This window comes from Lactuca sativa, chromosome 4, assembly GCF_002870075.4.
Source record: "Lactuca sativa cultivar Salinas chromosome 4, Lsat_Salinas_v11, whole genome shotgun sequence".
NCBI classification, from domain to species: domain Eukaryota; kingdom Viridiplantae; phylum Streptophyta; class Magnoliopsida; order Asterales; family Asteraceae; genus Lactuca; species Lactuca sativa.
Window position 1 is genome coordinate 368,748,210 of NC_056626.2, and position 9,470 is coordinate 368,757,679.

A 9,470-nucleotide genomic window follows, 5' to 3' on the forward strand; every position below is an offset into this window, starting at 1 on the left:
ATCCTTGAGATTGAAGGCTAAATGATTAGCTTCCTCATACATATTAGGTTGGTGTGACTGCACTTCGACTCTGATATGGGGAGCTACCCTTAGAGATATGCATTGATCTTCTAGATCTCCGAGTTGAGCAATTCAAGGCAGATCGTGACTATGTACTCAAAGTGTCCCGTATAGAAAGCCGAGCATGATTCTTTGGTGCTCAAATGATTGAATTCCTACACGGCTCGTGCCATGTCTCTGCTAGAATGGAATTCCTTTATCATCTGCTTCTTCAACTCTTCCTAAGGAGTTGCATAGGCTTCTTATACGCCCACAGCCTTGACCTAAATACTCCACCAGAAGAGAGCTCTTCCCCTGAACATGTTAGTTGAAAACTTAACTCTATGTTCACTAACACACTTGCTCTCTATCTATTTCGCCCAATGGATCAAACTATCTACTCCCTTGTCTCCATAGAATGATCTCAGATTACTGTTGAGAAAGTCCTGATAGTTTCTTGTTAATTCACTACCTTCCATGTTGCTTCCTTCATCCTTGCTAGGTCTAAGATTCCCCAATGCATCAGAGACTTGATGCTTAATCATGGTCTGAATGGTGGTCAGGTCAATCAAGGTCAACATTGCATGGTTGTGTCCTGAAATAACGAAAAAAGGTTATTTGTTGTACCTAATGGGATTAATACTACTTTTCCTGTAACATCCCAAAAATCAAGACCAAAAATTTCATTTTTAATTTAATAAATCATAAAACAGATTATTGAAAACATCATGGAGTTATCCCATATCATAAAAATCCGAAATTCATATGTCTCAAAACATGTCATAATATAATAATGTAAGAGTACAAAATCCATAGAACATCATAGTGTGGAAAATCGTGGTGTGATGCGCTGCTATCGTGTCGGCTCCTTTCCCTTCGAAGAAAAAGCACCTAAAACAAAAATTGAAAACCCTAAGAACAAAGATTAGTTAGTTCCCCCATCATACCACATACCATACAATAAACATATTGTCTAGCATGTTCGGGTATTGGACTACCCCTTCGGTCTCTTTCAACTGGTAACTACCTAGAATATCAAGGTGTTGGCCTACCCCTTCGGTCCTTTCGACTAGTACCTCTCCTAGCATATCAGGGTGCTGGCCTACACCTTCGGTCCTTTCGACCGGTACCAGGGACTATTTCATCCCCTACTTCTACCATGTAACATCCTAGTACATAAACACATAAATCATATACTGCCTAGCTTATCAGGTTGTGTTGGCATACCCCTTCGGTCTCCTACACAAAAGCATTTCCTTTAATTACCCTTTTCATATTCATAACCCTTCTATGGGTCAACTTTTGTCAATGGTCAAAGTCAAAGTCAACATCTTGGTCAAAGTCAACATTCTAGTTGACTCAACTCGTTGAATTGGTCCATCAACTCGTCGAGCTCCATGATCCATAAAACCCTGGAAATCTCGATCCGACTCGTCAAGTTCTTTCATGAACTCGTCGAGTTCCTCCTCATAACAAAGTCAGGACATTTTGCTCACAATTCGCCGAGTTCCGCCTTGAACTCGTCAAGTTCTTCAATCTTCAAAACCCAAAACCATGGCCAACTCATTGGGTCATCTCCTAGACTTAACAAGTTTGTCTAGTAACAAAAAAGGTTGAGGGACCATGACCCAACTCGCCGACTTAGATGAACAAATCATCAAGTCCCCCTTGTTCTAAATCTGATTAGTCACTTCCAATCGAGTTCAATGCTTCCAAACTATAGATCTGGTCCCCTAGGACTAAGTTACCACTCAAAGTTGCTAACTTTACATTCATGCATGGTGTCATGAAGCTAGAAACACCAAAACTAAGCTATATAAGAGATCTAGGGCATGAAGAAGGGCCAAGGCTTGATAAAGCTGGAAACTTTAAGCCTTATAAGCTCATGTGTGCCTAGATCTAAAGTCACAACTTCATGATACACTTAAATCCCGAAAATGACTTCAGTATGGCCCAAAAGTGACAACATACAACCCTAAATGAAGATCTAAGTAATAGAAAGCCAACGTATCAACTTTATACCTCAAATGAGTTAGAAATGTAGCTCAAACTCCGAATCTACTATCTTCCTCTTGAATCCCCAAGCTTCTCCTTCCTTCTCAAGCTTCAAAATCACAAAGAACACACAACAATGGCTCAAAAACACTCAAAGGTGGAGTAGGGTTTTGTGGCTAGGTTTTGGGGTGATGGAGGCTACAAATGAGGCCAACCTTTGGAGGTTAAGGTGTTTAAATAAGGTGCAAAACCCTGAAAATTAGGGTTTCACTTTGGCAGCCCTACTCATCGAGTTGAGGCTCTTAACTCGTTGAGTAGACTTCAAGTCCCGTTTCCAAATTCCATTCTTACTCAACGAGTGTGGGGCCTCCAACTCGTCGAGTCCCTTTGCAAAAATGAATAATTTGATTTAAAATACTTACCAGGATCTGGGCGTAACAAATCTCCCCCTCATATTTTAGACTTCGTCCTCGAAGTCTGATGCGGTTGGGAATAGCTTTGGGTAGTGCTCCCTCATCTCATCCTTCGGCTCCCAGGTCCATTCTGATCCCTTTCAGTGCAACCATTGCACCTTCACCAACTCAACCCACTTGTTTCTCAGATCCTTCGCCTTCATGTTGAGGATTGTACCGGTCGCTCGATGTAGTTCAAGCTGTCATCCACTTGAATATCCTCTAGAGGCACCACTGCAGAGTCATCTACCAAGCACTTCCGTAGCTGGGAGACATGGAAGGTGTTGTGGATCTGACTAAGCTCAGCTGGCAGATCCAGCCTATACGCCTTGTTGCCCACCCGGGCTATAACCCTAAAAGGATCAGTTTACCTGGGGCCCAACATGCCCCGCTTTCTGAACCGGATGACACCCTTCTAAGGAGACACCCTTCCAAGGTACCACTTCGGTAACCCCATGACTCTCTGCTCAACCTCACCCCAACATATTGGGGTTTTGCACTTCCTCCCATATAACATCTCAAAGGGAGGATGGTCGATGCTTGCGTGGTAGCTATTATTGTAGGATAACTCTACCAATTGAAGGTAGGTATCCTAGCTACCACTTAATTCAAATACGCACGTTCGCAGCATGTCCTCCAAGATCCGGATGGTCCGCTCACTCTGACCATCCATCTGGGGGTGAAAAGTCGTACTAAAATGCATACGAGTACCCAACTCTTCATGAAATTTCTTCCGAAATCTAGAAGTGAAGCATACATCTCGATCAGAAATCATGGAAACTTGCACTCCGTGTCAAGCTACTACCTCTCGGATGTAGATGTCGGCCAGATTCTCTGCCGAAATGCTCTCCTGGTGTAACGCCTGCAGATTCGGGCTAGACAATTTAGAGACAATATGTGTCAAAAATAACTTTTTTCGATATAATATTATTTAGAATAAACAATCTTGACCAAGTTATACTATATGTCACAAGGGTTGCGTACATATAAACAACGTTGAAATCCGAGTTATAACGAAGAAGTTATGACCCGTCGAAGTTTTAAGGTAAAATCGCCACGACACCGGGAATCGTAAAAAGTGAATTTACGATAAAATACGTTCTAGCCTTATTGATTTAGATGAAAGTCATAGTATATGTTAAACCGAGAGTGTGCACAAAAAAGAACGTCCAAATCTGACTTCGTATGAGGAAGTTATGATTTTTCTAAGATTTAACATAGCAGTGCACAACCCGAAATTCGAATTTTAGATCATTCGATTCTTAACCAAAACAGTCTAAACGAGAATTTCAGATCTCGTTAATAAGAGCTCAACGATAAAAAGACAATCGAAAACGGAGCTCGTATGCCAAAGATATGGACGAAACTTAGTCCCTACTCTTCAAGCGCGGCAAATTCGATACAGATTCGTAAATTCAAGATAGAATAAGAATTAGCCAATAGACTCTAAATGAAAGTTGTAGTACTCATAAATACCAACGCTTGGATATAAAGAACGTCAAGAATAGAGCTCGTATGTTAAAGATATGGACGAAACTTGGTCCTTGCTCTTCAAGTGCAAAAAATTCGATACAGTTTTGTAAATCTGAGATAGAATGAGAATTAGTTGACGGCGTCTAAATGAAAGTTGTGGTACTCGTAAATACCAACGTGTGGTTATAAAGAACGTCAAAAATGGAGTTCGTATGAACGATTTATAATTTTTAATATCACATTTACGTATTAAAATAAAGCGTAAATCATATATACGTCTACATATATATACATATGTATATATAATTAGAAAGGTATCGACGATGCGGTCATTATAAGACTAATGTTGAGTACTTTCGACATTAGTTTAGTACAAATATCATTAAATATATTTAAAATAGTATTACAAAGGGGTGTTTAGTCATTTAAGTAAATATAGATGGTGGTTTTTGAAAATTCAATTACTATAAATAAGAGCCTCTAGGCTCTCATATTTCTTGCACCATTCTCTTGATTCAAGAGTCTTTCTTTTCTTATCCCCTGAGCATTTCGGTCCCTCTTGATTCGCCTTCTCTTTATGTAGTTTTTAGTATAGTAAGGTGAGTGCTGAAGCGCTGCAAGAATCTTTCTTAGAAAGATTCAGCCACTAAGTTCTGCCCCTGCAGAGCCCGACTCCTAGCTAAGTAAGTTATGCTACCCTAATTTAAATATAACTTATAATATTGTTATTGTGAATATATAAATAAAATTTATCAGTGATTCAAAGTTGTTATACTAATTGAACTACTTACGGGAGAGGTGTCTAGAATGGTCACGTTGGGTTTGGTTGTTGGATTTCAGAAAAGCTATATGTCGAAATGGTCCTACCTCCCAACTGTCCTGCCTGGCTAATCCTTACTTGATTGATCATGAAGTAGACTCTGAGTTAAACACAAATCTAGACTAATAATTAGTCGCAATAAATATTAGACTAAAATCAAGTGGTAAGAAAACTAGGTTTCGTCAAAAGAAATCATATTGTTAAGAAGCGAAGCGCTGCTCGAATATCAAGTCATCATTTTAACAAGTGAGTGCATAGTTACTTTCATCTTACACATAGATATGAAATATTTTATATAAATTACGTGCTATGTGTGCATATTATCTGTATACTTGTTATCTATGTTGGATAAACGATTTTATATATATTTTAAATGATTTAAATTGTATATGTATTTTATATCTACAAAATATGTTGGGTAAAACATGGATAGATGAATGATGAGGGATGAAAGTTGATATAGAGGAACATTGGCAATATGGACATAGTGCCCTATAGGTGAACATTGGCAGCAATGGACCTAGTACCTTATAGATTAGCATTGGCAGTTGCACGATAATCTGTAGATGTTTTTGATCTACTCTAAACATCCTAGCAACTGCACTTTAAGGATAGTATCAGAAGTTGCGCCAAATAGAGGACATCATAACCTTGGAAGCCGCGCCCAAAGGACAATATCGGCAGCTGCGCCTAATAGAGAATGTCATAATTCTAGTAGTTGCGCCTAAATGATAATATTGGCAGATGTGCTTAATTGATAATATTGGCAGCTGTGTCATTGGCAATGATGGACTGCATGCCTACTCCTTAGGACAATCCTTAGGACTGAATGAGTGAATGATAAATGATTCTTAAGGGAGATCCTTAAGAAATAAAGAAGATAATGGGGATGGGTAATTGGGTTGATTGTTTAATGATTAAACATAATTATATTATTGTGGGTTGAAAACCCTATGTACTCACCAGGTTTCGCAACCCGACCCACTCAAGCTTATTGTATCACACGTATTGGTATGAAGTTACATTACACTGAGAGATTAAGGAGACGTAAATCACCAGTGTTAATGAATGTAAGTTTTGTTTATGCTTATTTTTCTATATTGACGATGACATCCGAAAGTTTTAAAATGAAAAAAAATACATTTCTTCAAAAAATGCTTTGATAACATATTTATCATGTTTTTCTGGGAACAAATTCCGCAACACTTTTCTATAAAAGGATACTCTGATTTTTAAATAAAGCATACACAAATCGTTATTTTTTGGCCGAGAAAATGGGGATGTCACAGTTGGTATCAGAGCATTAGTTTAAGCGAACTAGGAATATGGATTTATTTCTAGATTTAAACTTAGAATGCTAAGCGATGACGATGGTCGGGATGAAAGCAATGATCCAGATGATGTTGGATCGTCAAATGGAAGAAGCAAGGCGTTTACTTCAACAAAATCGGAATGAACCAACAATGCATGTTGAACAACCTGAACTGAATGAAGATTAGTCAGAATAAGGTAACTATAGTAGAACCGTTGGTCCAGATGAACCGTCAGTGATTAAGAGAAATAACCAAGACGAAGAAATTGAAAGAAACGGATGCAAGTACAAAGACATCACGACTTACAAACCATCAACTTTTACTGGGAAAGAGGATCCAATCAGAGTTATGGACTGAATCTCGGAGATGGAGTTGGATTTCATAACATGTGGATGCAAATGCAAGCTACAAACAACATATGCAGTGCGTCAGTTCAGGGGTGGCGTTGTTCGTTGGTGGAACACTTTGGGAAAGATCATGAGCCCCAAGGAGCCACTACAGCTAACTTGGGCAGAGTTCCTGGTGCATTTCAAACGAAAGTTCTGCTCGGCCCAGAATCTGATAGAGCTAGAGAACCAATTCCTAACATTGAAGAAGGGCAGCATGTCAATTGACGAATACACTAATGCCTTCACTGACAAGATGGAATTTTCCTTGCGCATTGTCCCTGACAAACTAACGAAAGTTGATAAGTATACAAAGGGACTACCATGGGAATATGTTGTGCCAGTACACCAGGCACCTACCCTTGAGGCGGATATTTCGTCTTCTAAGTCTTTTGAAGAGACGATCAAGAGTAGAGCCGCCAATAAGGTCGAAGTTGCCGAGAAGAGAAGGTTTGAAGGATTTTCAAGGTCCAACAAAAAGAGAAAAATTTCGAAGTCTGGAGGAGGAGGAAGTGAAGCAAGATGGTGTGAGAAGTGCAAAAAGAAACACTCTGGAAAATGTGGGGATGAGGTGACTTGTTTCAAGTGTGAGAAGCATGGGAATTATGCCAACTAGTGTACATTCAACAAAAGGGTATGTTACAAATGTAATGAGGAAGGGCACTTCAAGCAATATTGCCCACAGAAAGAAAGGGATACAAAGCCAAATGTGCCGCCAAAGCCAAAGGCAAGAGCATTCCATATGATCCTTGACGAAGAAGATGACAAAGCAAGGAATCAGGAGTGACAACTGATATCCGAAGATCAAGTTATGAAGTACCCATTCAGATAGTATCATATAATGTAGCCTATTAGAGGCATAGTCTAGGGAGAACTTGAACACCTATGTAATCGTTTCAAGGAATAATATAAAACCTTCGTTTTGTTATCTGGTGTGTTAAGTTGTTATGTGATTTTCTTGTATGGTGACTTGGAAAACTGCAAGACTATACTTTGGACGAGTATGAGTAGGTGTGATTGGTAGTAGAGGCCTATACTACCGAAAGCACATCACTCACACTTAGATCAGGGAAAGTCAAAAGGTTACCAAGAAGCTAGTAATTGATTTCGTTTTGTTCATGTCTATCGTTACCATTGTTTCGGTAATGACTAAGAACATGATTGTTAATCTGACCCTAGTGGTCATATAAAATTGAGTTCAACTAAGATGAATATGTTACGTGGTTCAAAGAACCAAGATCGATGTAACATCTGACTTAAGTCAGAAGATTGAAGTGAAAGATAATCAAAGCGATCTATAGAAGTACCACAACTGTTGTTAAGGTTAGAAGCTTATACTTAGAAGTGCAACAAGCTAAAATGTGATTATATCACATTAGAACATGAAGGAAGGTATATTCCTTTCTATAATTTGACTCTAAAAGACCTAAGTTTAAGCGTTGCATCATACGACGAGATGTCATTAGAACATGTCCCATCGGTCTGTTATGGTAGTCGAAGTAAAGACTGTTTCCAAATGAGCAGGAGTCTCCAATAAGGATTGCGATTGTGACTTGAAGGTCACGATTGAAAGTCCAACGTGATATAGAGAGCGGGTGCAAGATCAAGCACCGCCTGCAGTCCAAAAGTCCAAGAGTTAGATACTCATTCGAAGGAACATAGGAGTTATGGTTATTACCTAGGATGAAAAGATAACATATGGAGTCATTATATAAGCACTATTTCGCTGATGATTCCGGGACGTAATCATCCTAAGGGGGAGATAATTGTAACGCCCGTAGATTCGAGCTAGTCAATTTGGAGACAATAAGCGTCAAAAATAACTTTTTTGATATAATATTATTTAGAATAAAAAAAATCTTTAACAAGTTAGACTATATATCACAAAGGTTCCGTACATATAAAGAACGCTGAAATCCGAGTTATAACGAAGAAGTTATGACCCATCGAAGTTTTATAGTAATTGGCACGACACCGGGAATCGTAAAAAGTGAATTTACGATAAAATACTTTATAGCCTTGGTGATCTAAATGAAAGTCGTAGTATATGTTAAACCGAGAGTGTGCATAAAAAGGGTGTCCAAATCTGACTTCGTATGAGAAAGTTATGATTTTGCTAAGATTTAACATAGCAATGCACAGCCCGAAATCCGAATTTTAGATCGGTCAAATCTTAACCAAAACATTCTAAACAAGAACTTAAGATCTCGTTAATAAGAGCTCAACGATAAAAAGACAGTCGAAAACGGAGCTCGTATGCGAAAGATATGGACGAAACTTAGTCCCTACTCTTCAAGCGCGGCAAATTCGATACAGATTTGTAAATTCGAGATAGAATGAGAATTAGCCAATAGACTCTAAAGGAAAGTTGTAGTACTCATAAATAACAATGCGTGCATATAAATAACGTCGAGAATAGAGATCGTATGTTAAAGATATGGACGAAACTTGGTCCCTACTCTTCAAGTGCGATAAATTCGATACAGTTTTGTAAATCGGAGATAGAATGAGAATTAGCTGACGACGTCAAAATGAAAGTTGTAGTACTCGTAAATACCAACGTGCGGATATAAAGAACACCAAAAATGGAGTTTGTATGAATGATTTATAATTTTTAATGGCACATTTACGTATTAAAATAAAACGTAAATCATATATACGTCTACATATATATATATAAAGATGTATATATCATTAGAAAGGTATCGACGATGCAGTCGTTATAAGACTAAAGTTGAGTACTTTCGACATTAGTTTATTACAAATATCATTAAATCTATTTAAAATAGTATTATAAAGGGGTGTTTAGTCATTTAAGTAAATATAGATGGTGGTTTTTGAAAATTCAATTACTATAAATAAGAGCCTCTAGGCTCTCATATTTCTTGCACCATTCTCTTGATTCAAGAGTCTTTCTCTTCTTAACTCCCGATCATTTAGGTCCCTAGTGATTCGACTTCTGTTTATGTAGTTTTTAGTGTAGTAAGGTGAG